At 49.5% G+C, this 12,024-nt stretch overlaps 1 protein-coding gene across 3 annotated transcripts in view; it reads right to left on the bottom strand.

The window, feature by feature from the left end:
- Positions 1–12,024, bottom strand: part of POC1A (POC1 centriolar protein A) — a 68,917-nt gene that overhangs the window by 20,394 nt on the left and 36,499 nt on the right. The window lies entirely within an intron of this gene.

Raw genomic sequence — 12,024 nt, 5'->3', positions numbered from 1 at the left:
TTTCTGAGCAGAGGCCGTGAGTGAGGAGTGCCATCAGAGCACATGGCAGTGAGGGCTGGAGGAGCCTGGGGGGAGGGGCAGGTGGGCCGCAGAGTGCCCTCCGCTGGTTCCTCATACAGCCCGTACCCCCAGTAGGCCCCCTCAGAGTCTGGAGACCCTGAAGCCCAGGCTGGCTCTGATGTCACCCCTCTTCCTGGCAAGGCCCAGGCCCATTCCCCACCCCCAGTGTGGGCTTGGCCTAGAACTGGGGGGATGTTCTGACCCCACCCTAGTGCAGAACCCCTGGGAAAACAGGAATTGTGTGTGAGCATCCAGATGGCTGGTGGGAATCCTGTGCCTGGTGGGACAGGCACCCCGAGTTGCTGTAGAGAGCCTTCCGGAGACGTGAGGGATGAGTGTTCCTGCCTGAGAGGCTTCAGTCCCCAAATGCAGAAGCCTAACCTCTGCACCACTCCCCCACCAAATACACACTCACAATCACTGGGTGCAGGTGATTCCTAAGGGGACCCATCCCAGTCCAACTTGGGTCTCCCCAGATTCAGGCACCACTCTTGTGTACGTATTAGCACTTCTCTTAACCCATGAACCGCTGTGCGCATGTTCAGCAGGGTGGAACTCCCAGAGCCACGCCGTTCCTGAGGACACAGATGGCAGATGCCCCAGTTTTGGTCTTAGAACCTTCCTCTGTGGACTTGCTCCCTGCGGGAATGATGTGCTTAGTGAGACTGACACTCTCGGCTGGCCCCAAAGCCCCAGTAACCCATAAAGGCAGCCACACGTGGGGCTCAGGGTTTTAAGCCATGACCTCAACAAATTTCTAAATGTTACCACATCACCCCACGGCTTTGCCAGTCCTCCAGGGCTCTCTACTGCCTTTGGGAGAAAATTTGAGCACCTTGACAAGGAACCCCACTCCAGGCTACCTCCTTGCACAACTCCCCTCCTGCCTCTGCACCCCCTTGCCCAGATCCCAAGGTCCTCCCCTACTGGAAGGCCTTCATCCAGCCTTCCTTCCCCTGACCCCAGCACCCTAGCCTCTAATCGCTTTGCAACCCAGAACGCCTGATCAGCAGCGCCTCTGTGCTCCCGAATGCCTGTGCCTGCCCCAGCCCTGCCCGGTTCCTCCAGCCACTCCATCTCCAGTGCCAGGACACACGAGTGAGCTGAATCAATGCCGGCCTGTCCATAGGGCCTGCTGCCTGTCCATGGGTCTGTGTGCCTCTCCCTGTTTCCTGCCTATGCTCATCAGTCCTGTCCCTTCTGAATCTAGGATATCACTGGGCTCAAAGCTTGCCAGCTACCCATGTGCCACAGAGCTACGGCTACTCTATCCAGATAGCAGAATTTACTGGCTGTGACTGGGGCTCCCCGAGGCTGCCTGCACATGTCCCACCAGCAGCTGGCTTGCATCTCTGAGTCTGCCCATCTCCTGGATGGACCCATAGTAGCCCAGCCCTAGGAAGATGCTCTGCTCTGGCCAGGGTCACCGGGGTGGGCATCAGAGTCCTAGAAGAGAAAGACCACAGGGGAGGATTCCCAATCAGCCAAGGAGGGCAGTGTGGCTCCTGGACCCTACTGCCTATTTTGCTTTAGTTGGAAAGTGTTCTAGTCTCAAAGATAGCAAACTCTCTCGTGCATGCCCATTGGAACCTGGAGAAACACAGGCTCTGGAGGTTAAAGAGAACATGAAGGTTAGACACAGAGCTCGAGGGGTGTTCTCGAAAACAGGAGCAATGCCAAGCACACGAGCCCATTGTGGGCGTGCCTGCTGTGTGCTATGTGTGCCCACCAGGACTGGGGCCCTCCAGAAGCCAGTGCGATTGGCTAGCATAGGCCCTGACAGGTGTGGGGTTTTCCTTCTGGTTTGTAATGCAAGTGCTTGACTTCTTGACTGCCCAGGCATCCACTTCAGAGAGGCATCCACTTGAAGAGGGCTATCTTGAATAAACATGCTGCCCGCCCATGACCAGATGAAGAGCTGGGACACCCCCCACCACAGAGGTTCCTTGGTTTCCGAGGTCTTGGCAGATTTAGGTAACTGACCATATGGCCATGTGGTTTTTTTCTTAAAATTCCCACTCTTATGTTTAAAATTCACCAATAACGAGTGAGCCCTGAAAACCCCCAGGCCTCTACCCTCAACCCCAATAAAAGTGGAACCTCAGGTGCTTGCTCTCTCTCCTCTCCCCTCACCCTTGCTGTGCGGCCTCACGTGTGCTGTGTTATTTCTAGGTCCCTTCTTTTTTTTTTTTTTTTTTTTAAGATTTTATTTATTTATTTGACAGAGAGATCACAAGTAGGCAGAGATCAGGCAGAGAGAGAGGAGGAAGCAGACTCCTTGCTGAGCAGAGAGCCCAATGTGGGGCTCGATTCCAGGACCCTGAGATCATGACCTGAGCTGAAGGCAGAGGCTTAACCCACTGAGCCACCCAGGTGCCCCGGTCCCTTCATTTCTTCCAAAGGTTCCTGATGGTTACTGCTGAAGGGTGTCTTGTAATTATATTAAGAACTATGAGGGCGGGTTCAACCACAACGTTGGTCATCGACAGGTAGCGGCACACAGTTTCAGATCCCAATGCCTATGCAGGAGTCCACCCCAAAAGGAAATGTTCCAGAAGCCTTGAATAGCCCTCACCTCACCACAGCTGCCCCAGGCCCAGGCAGCAATGTCAGGAGACCCGGCACAGTGCACTGGGGAAGAGCTGGGATTCAGACAGGCCCTGGCCGACATTTGAGCTCCAGGACTGATAAGCAAGGTGGCCCTGGGCAAGAAGCTTAACCTCCCTGGGCCTCTGCTTCCTCATCTGCATGATGGGGGTGATGATTGGGCCTACCCCGCAAAGGGCTGGGCTGTGAAAGGCACTTCTCTGAAATCACTTGCAGGCCCTTCTTGAGAAGTAGCTCCAGCCCTGCACCCCTGCCCCGAAAGATTCCCCCCCACTCCACCCCCGCCACCCTTCCAGACACACACACTCTTCCTTTGGACAGTGAGTCCCTGTGGCTCCCTCAGGAAAGGCCATGAAAGTGAGGGTGGGAGCCAGGTAGCCCTCTGTCCCGACAGCCAGCATCCTCCAGGAGTGGCCAGACGGGTGCTGCCTGCTGCCTGGGAAGGATAGAATGGAAATTCTGAGTGTTTCTGAAAAACGGCCCAGAAACTGACAGCCCCGAGCTGAGTCCCTGGGAGCACAGTGATGACGGCGAGTTGGGGGGACCACCGCTGACTCACAACAGGAACCCTTCTTCTGAGCCCAAACAGAGCCAGCTCCAAAGGTGCACTGAGGACAGCAGCCACGCACCGAGCCAGGGAGGAGGCCTTTGGAGGACATGGCTGTGGGAACCGCCATGCTCCCCTGCCCACTCTGACCTCTCACAGACTGTGACCAGGTGACAACAAAGGAGATGGAAGCTCCGAGAGCAAATGACCATTGGGAGGGCCCCAGCCTCAAGCTTCCCCCACAAGCCCAGGGTCCTGCCTGCCCCAGGCTATTCCTCTGGCCGCACCATCTGGTCCTTGTCTTTCCTCCCCCAGGACGCAGTGCTTTTCTGCTTCCCGTCCATCCTCTTACCGGTGGACATGACAGCACTGCACACGCCACCGGGCCAGCACATAAAGATGGCAAGAGCCGTTGTCCCCTTGTTACCTACCACGTGCCAGCATTTACACACATTTAATCCTTACAGTGGCCCTTCCTTCACAGCAGGCATCATTAAGCTTATTTTTCGGGGGGTGGGGCAGGCAGCAGGCTCGGGGAGGTTAGAGATCTTGCTCAAAGTCACCCAGGAAAGGAGAAAGCTGGGACCAGGACCCACGTAAGAGGCCATTCCCTGACATGAGGCAGCCTCTGACAGGTGACACGGCCTGTGGTTTTGCCTCCACATGCCTGCCACACAGGTCCGGCGTCAGACACTGTCTGAGTCACTCCCCCACCCACCTGCCCGGCACAGAGCTGAACATGGAGTAGGTCCTCCACACGCACCCACCACTTCCGAGAGCCCAGCTCACCACGGTGACATTCCTGGGTAATGAAACCTTGCCAAGGCCGGGGTGGTGGGGGGTGGGGGGAGAAGCTGCGGCCCCACCCCGCACAGCGCTGCAGCCCCTCACCTGCACTCCAGCTCCCTGGAGATGCAGCGTTTCCCAGCGCTGGGTGAGCAAGCGATAAGCAGAGATAAGGAGATGACGAACGGGAGTGGGAAGGGACGCACGTACTGGGCTGTGAGTAATGACAGTGACGGAACAGCCGGGGCAGCACGTGAGGGGGAAAGGCTATAAGGACTCTGCCCCGCTCAACATCAAAGGGTCCCAGGAGCCCTGCCCGGCGAGTCTCAGTGACGATGACATCAGCACATACTGTGTACCTACACAGCGGCACCGAGCGGACAGCTTTCATTTTTGCCATATACAAACCTCCTAACGTCCGAAGAAAAAAAGGTGAAGACTCAGAAGAGACAAATCCCTTTCACTTTGTGGATCTCTCACTTGGGGTCTGCATGTGCCCCCTGGTATGGTCCCCTGGTATGCTCCCTGGTATGGGATCCTGAGCTCTCACAGCAGGTTCATCTTCTGCTTGCCTCAGTTTCTACTGCCGCCAGCCTGTTATAGGCTACCAGGAGCTCAGCATCATGCACAGTAGAAACTGCAGAAATATTCGACTGATCTCGGCCACTTAACACATGGTCACCAACCCATACATTTTTTTAAAAACAAAACAGCTGGCAGGTCTTCCTTGTGACAAGAAATCAACCCATCTGGACTGACTATGGTCTCACTGGTTCAACATCAAGCTGTAGATACAGGTAAGGAGTAACACTAAACTCAGCTCAACTCCCGATAAGGCTATCTACTTCTGTCTCTACTATCCTAAACATGATGTATGGGCATTTGATCAAAAATTATGACACACACAAAAAGGCAAGGGAAAAAACCCCACTGTCCGATAGCATCAGCAGGAACGCCTGGCTGCCTCAGTCTGTTAAGCATCTGCCTTCGGCTCAGGTCTCGATCCTGGAGTCCCGGATTGAGCCCCATATTTAGGCTCTGCACTCAGCAGCGAGCCTGCTTCTCCCTCTGCCTCTCCTCAACATCAAATGTGATCACATGTGCATGCTCGCTCTCTTTCAAATAAATAAAATCTTGGGAAAAAAAAAAGTTATCAGCAGAATCAGATGACTTTGACGCTGGTACTATCAGACATGAAACTTAAAATAACTCTGACTACTATGTTAAAGGTTGCATTGGAAAGTGTGGGTAACACACACAGACAGATGGGGAATTCCACCAGAGAGGTAGAAAGTCTAAGAAAGAGTCCGTGGAAATGCTAGAAATCAGAAACCCCGTAACAGAGAGGAAGAATGGCTTTGACAGGCTAATTGGTAGGCTCAGCCTAGCTGAGGAAAATGAATCCATGTCCTTCAACACTGATCAGTTCCTCAAACTGACACAGTAAGGGGGGAGGAAAAAATCCCAGAACAGAGTATCCATAAACGTGAGACAAGACCAAACTGTCTGACACGTGTGACAGGAATCCCAGAAGGAAAAGAGAAAAGAGACATTTCTTACAGAGCAAGTTTGCTAGTGGCAAATTTTCTCAGCTTTTGTTAGAAAAAAGTCTTTATTTCTCTTTCATTTTTAAGAGATATTTTTGCTAAGTACAGAATTCTGGGTTGACACTTTTTTTTTAAAATACTTTAAAGATGTTACTCCAATGACTTCTGGATTGTATAGTTTCATAGAAGTATTCTTCTATGGTTCTAACCTTTGATCCTGTATACAATGTCACTTTTCTGCCTATCTTCAAGATTTTCTCTTAATCTTTGGTTTGTAGAAGCTTCAATGTAATTTATACAGGGTTTGGTTTTGGTTTTTTGTTTAGCCTTTTGTCCTTTTTCTGAGCTTTTTGGGTCTGTTGTTTGATCCCTTTCATTAATTTTCAAAAATCCTTGGTTACTATCTTTCCTATAGCATGAAAAAAATCATGAAATGTGTTATTCCTTTCCTACAGTTGTTCTAACAAACGGTCACGCTTGGTGACTTAAAACAATAGAAATTTATTCTCTCTGTGTTCTGGAGGCTGCAAGTCCAAAATTAAGGTATCAGTAGGGCCCCTGCCCTGAGAAAGCACTGAGAAAGAATTGTTTCTTGCCTCTTCCGGCTTCTGGCGGCTCCAGGATTCCCTGGCTTATGACTGTGTTGCTCCAGTCTCTATCTCCATCTTCACAAGGCCTTTTCTTCTGTGTAGCTCTTGTAAGGAGACTTGTCATTGGATTTAGGGCCAACCCAACAATCCAGGATAAAACCTCATCTCGAGATTTAATTTCATTGGCAAAGACCTCCTTCCCAAATAAGATCATGTTTGCAGATTCTGGGGGTCAGGGCAGACATATTTTTGAGGGGGCCACTGTTCAACCCACTACAAAATGCTTAAACATAAATCTAACAACATATATGCAAAATCTGTATGCTAAAAACTACATGTTTTTATGCTAAAAACTACAGTACACTGATGAGTAGTAACAAAGAAGACCAGTACCAATGAAGAGATATATCATGTTTGCATACTGAAGGCCCAGTGTTTTTGAGATGACAGTTCTCTCTGAAATCAGCTATAGAAGCATAGAAACATTACCTGATTTCAAGACTTAGTTTAAAGTTACAGCAATCGAAGAGAGTGTGGTACTGGTAAAAAGACAGACACATAGATCAACGCCATCCAGAAATACACCTACAGATAGCCGGTCAATTAATTTTTAACGAAGGCATGCAAACAACTTAGTAAAGACAGTTGCTGGAACAATTGGACATCCATATGTAAAAGAATGAACTTTGGTACATACTTCATACCACATATAAAAAATAACTAATTCAAAATGGATCACAGACTTAAATGTCAATCCTAGAACTATAATATTTGTATAAGCTTTTCTTCTAAAACATAGGTGAAAATTGTTATGGTCTTGGATTAGGCAAAAATTTCTTAGGTATGACACCAGAAGCATGACCCATAAAAGAAACCGCTGATAAAATGAACTTCATCAAAATTCAAAACTGCTCTTTGAAAGACACTGTTAAGAAAATGAAAACACCAACTATAGACAGGAAGAAATTATTTACAAGTCACATATCCAGTAAGGACTTGTATCCAGAATATAAAAGAACTTTCAAAGCTCAATGAGAAGACAACCTAATTAAAAGAAAAAACAGGGGCACTTGTGTGGCTCAGTGGGTTAAGCCTCTGCCTTCAGCTCAGGTCATGATCTCAGGGTCCTGGGATCGAGCCCGACATTGGGCTCTCTGCTCAGCAGGGAGCCTGCTTCTCCCTCTCTCTCTGCCTGCCTCTCCGCCTACTTATGATCACTCTCTCTCTGTCAAATAAATAAATAATATCTTTTAAAAAAAGAAAAGAAAAAAAATCCCCAAAGATTTGAACAGACACTTCACCAAAGAACATATGAAGATGGCAAATGCACACATAAAAGATGCTCTCCATCATTAGCAGTTAGGTAAATGCAAGTTAAAAATCACAGACTCCCGGGTGGCTCAGTCAGTTGGGCGTCGGCCTTCAGCACAGGTCATGATCCTAGGGTCCTAGGATCAAGGCCCATGTCGAGCTCCCTGCTCAGTGAGGAATCTGTTTCTCCCTCTTCCACTGTTGCTTCCCCTGCTCTCTCTCTAATAAATAAAATCTTTAGAAAAAAAAAAATCACAGTAAGATACCAGTATACACCCAGTAGAATGGTCTAAAGTTAAAAAACCTGACCATACCAAGTGGTGGTGAGGAGGTAGAGAAATTCAAATTCAGACACTGCTGGGGAGAACATAAAATGGTACAACCACTTCAGAAAAGAGTCTGACAGTTACTTGAAAGGCTAAACATACACTTGTTATGTTCCAGCCATTCCACAGCTAGATAGGTACCCGAGAGAAAGGGAAATACATGTCCATATAAAGGTAAGTATATAAAAGTTAACAGCTGGGGCGCCTGGGTGGCTCAGCGGGTTAAAGCCTCTGCCTTCGGCTCAGGTCATGATCCCAGGGTCCTGGGATCGAGCCCCACATCAGGCTCTCTGCTCCACAGGGAGCCTGCGTCCTCCTCTCTCTCTGCCTGCCTCTCTGCCTACTTGTGATCTCTGTCAAATAAATAAATAAAATCTTTTTAAAAAAAAAACAACAAAGTTAACAGCCAAAAAAAAAAAAAAAAGTTAACAGCAGCTTTACTTGCAATAGCCAAAAATTGAAAATAATCCAGATGTTCACCAACAGGCAGATAAACATTCGATGGAGTATTACTCAGCAATAAAAAGAAATGAACTGGGGCACCTTAGTGGCTCAGTGGGTTAAAGTGTCTGCCTTTGGCTCAGGTCGTGATCCCAGAGTCCTGGGCTCAAGCATTGGGCTCTCTGCTCAGCGGGGAGCCTGCTTCCCCCTCCCCCGCCCCCCCCCCGCCCCTGCCTGCCTCTCTGCCTACCTGCAATCTCTGTCTGTCAAATAAATAAATAAAATCTTAAAAAAAAAAAAAAAAAGGAATGAACTATTGACTCATGTAACAACATGGGCAAATCTCAAAATAATTAGACAAATGAAAAAAAACAGAGAGATTATATAATTACATGATTCCATTTGTATCAAATTCTGAAACACACACACACTGACTGATCCGTAGTGACAGAAAGCAGATTAGTGCTTGCCTATGGGTGGAGGTAGAAGGAGTAGATTGATAGAAAGAGGCAAAAAGGAATTTTAGGGATGATGGGAATATTCTGTACTTTGATCATGGTGGTGATTAACTGTACACGTCTGCCCAAACTCAGAGAGCAATTCATTTTTTAAATATTTTATTTATTTATTTTAGATAGAGAGAGCATGCAAGCGGGGGAAGGAACAGAGCGGGAAGGAGAGGGAGGGGGGAAGGAACCCCAAGCAGATTCTGCGCTGAACACAAACCCTGATGTATTGGGGCTCGATCTATGACCCTGACATCATGACCTGAGTTAAAATCAAGAGTCGTATGTTTAATTGGCTGAGCCACCCAGGCGCCCCAGCAGTTCATTTTTTAAAATGGCAAAAGCTAAAGTGCATGGCTGGTTCAGTCTGTAGAGCATGCAATGCTTGATGTTGGGCATAAAGCTTTCTTAAAAAGAAAAAAAAAAAAAAAAAAAAAGAACAAATAAAATGGTGAATGCTACGATTTGTATGTTAATAAGCCTGACCTAAAAAAAAAAGAAAAAAAAGATGGGCACCTGGGTGGCTCAGTGCATTGGGCCGCTGCCTTCTGCTCAGGTTGTGATCCCAGGAACCTGGGATGGAGTCCCACATCAGGCTCTCTGCTCAGCAGGGAGCCTGCTTCCCGCCCCCTCCCCCATCCTGCCTGCCTCTCTGCCTTCTTGTGCTGTCTGTCAAATAAATAAATAAAAATCTTGGGAAAAAAAAAAAAAAAAAGATGTTGTTTTAACTGAAGTAGCCCTAGAAGCCCAATCTGCCCATCACGTAACACTGCACTCGATACTACCCATCACGGCCACTCGGTACTCAAGGTGAAGATCACTAACTCTCCACTGGACATTACCAAAGGGCAAACGTCCAGGCTGAAGACTCCAGGTGAGGCCCATGAGGCCCATCACTGGTCTGGGGATTACAGTTCCCAGATGCAGAAAACCAGCTCACGTTTCAGTGCAGCTCAATTCTCAAAGCCTCAGTTTCCCTGGTCGTCAGCAGAGGTCCCCAGGCAGCGTTTCTGAGGCAGTGGCCACCCTCTCTTTGGAATGTCAGGCCCCAGCTGCTCAGAGGTCCCTATGTAGCTTGATAGTCAGCAGCAAGCAAGGTCTGCGCATACCTGGCCAGCAGCCAGGAGTGGCTGGAGATTTACCATGAAGATGCTGTGAGTTAATGTAACCCAATGGCTGCTCTGGTAAGTGGTGTGGTCAATTATTAACACCTGCTCAAGGTGGAAATTTCTCCTTTTCTTTTAATCTCTAACACTGGACCTTGCCCCCTGCTCGGCCTGTTCTGGAAACAAACTCTGTCACAGACAAAAGTACCCAGAACTAGTCCACGGGCCAGACTCTGGGCCAGAAAGGGGAGAGGAAGGTGACTTGTGCCCCAAATCTGGGCTGTCTCACAGGGACCCAACTTGTACAGAACCGAACAACAGTCTGGCTGGCCACAGCCCACTAAAAACACCAAAGCGTGTCACTGTGTCTCCAAAGCAGGGCTAAGCACGAAATTGGAAGAAATGGACAGACACACACACACACACACACACACACACACACCATGATTAAATCTTTCTCAACTAAAATCTTTCATCTGACTGCTCACTGCATAGTCTGCTAAGTGAGGGTGCACAGATTCACGCACACGCTTCTTATAGTCTTTGCCTCGGGCCTCTGGCTCTGACAATTTGCCCTCATGAAAAGTTAATGGGTGTCTATGTCTGCCTGCCTGTTTGCTAAACCTGATCCCAGCCAGGAGCGCAGAAAAGAGGACAGAGCTCACTGGAGCTCATGCTTCTCTCCAGCTCTTCAAGTGGAAAAAAGGCACGGCCGTTTTCTCGAATCAGAGCTCGGAAGAAACCTGGTACTGTATCCACTGCGCATATTTGTGGACTAGATACACAACAGCCTTGTTTGCCCTATAATTTAGAGTTCCGGCCTGGGGTCCAACAAGAGAGAAAATTTCTGGTTCTAAACATAGCCCTGAACCCAAGAGGAACACTGATGTCTTCAAATCATCTAATTGTTCGACAATCTTGCCAATGTTCTTCCAAGCCAGCCTAAGTATGAGTATGGGATCTGGTTACCGTGTTGGCTTTTATCTAGAGTACGAATGTGCAGGGTGCTCTCGTGTGTTCCCCGCAGCAGGCTCCCAAGGAGGGCAGGGTGCTGGGTCATCTGTGTGCACAGAGGGAGCCAAGAGGCTCAAGGACACAGGGTCTGCGGCCAGCAGAGCAGCCTCTGAACGGAATTAAATGTTCTATGACAACGGGTCACATTTGGGTTTAAGAGCCATCCCTTGACACCAGGCCCCCACCGATCAGAAGAGGACAGGGTATCCTCTGAATTAAGAATTGTGAAGGGGTTGAAGGATGGGTCTGAGATGGATGAGGGATCCACATGCTAACCCACCCTGGGACTCCAGGCCCACTCCCATACCAGTCCTCTCCTCAGAGAGTGGTCCCTTGGAGGCAGATGGCATCCCATCACACCTGCGTCCCCCATAGACCTGCCTGGCACATGCGAGATGCTAAATGCACAAACCAAGGAACCCTATCTCCTCACCCAGGCTCAAAGCAAGACTGAGGCCTCCATACCCAGGCTCAAACGACACTCCTGGGCGCCACCCCTGGCGACCTCCAGCTGCCCACTGCCAGCCACACTCTCCAGGAGTTTCCAAATATCTCTCCCCACACGAGAGGGCTGATGTATAAAGCCAGAGTTTTCAGAGGAGTGAAAGGATTGCCCTGAGAAGCAGGAACGGGAAAGTAACTCCAACGTCCACATATGCCCTCCAGGGAAAGCAGTGGAGCTGAGAAGGTCTGTTCACCACAGCGGCATATTCAGGTGAGGGGAGCTGCGGGGGGAGAAAAGAGGGAGGATGAGCTGAGGTTGGCAGGGGGCAGGGAGGAAGACCTGGCGACTGCAAACAGGTAGAGGCCATGGGAGAGCAAGAGGGCCACCATGCAGCGAGAACTGTCCTTAGCACAGAGGGGGTCCCTGACCCTCCTCCCCAAAGGGGTGCTGAGGGAACAGGAAAACACCCCAGGCCTTTAGGGACTGACACCCTCCAGGCCCTCATACTGGGTACAGCCAGAAACACACAGAGGTGGGTTGCAAGGCAGAGTCAGGGGCCAGGGCCAGGGACCAGAAGGAAGCAGGCAGGGGTGGGGTGGAGTCGTCCACTCCTAGAGCAGGTAAGACCTCTGGAGCATTAGCACAAGCCACACTACTGACAAGCAGAGAAGCCACCCTGCAGCCTCCACAGCAGTGAGCAGCGCCCCTGTGACACCATTCCCTCTGAACAGGACCCGC

Source organism: Neovison vison, chromosome 6 (genome assembly GCF_020171115.1).
Source record: "Neovison vison isolate M4711 chromosome 6, ASM_NN_V1, whole genome shotgun sequence".
Lineage (NCBI taxonomy): Eukaryota > Metazoa > Chordata > Mammalia > Carnivora > Mustelidae > Neogale > Neogale vison.
The sequence above is the reverse complement of the archived record's forward strand: the minus strand, read 5'-3'. Positions and strand labels throughout refer to the sequence as shown.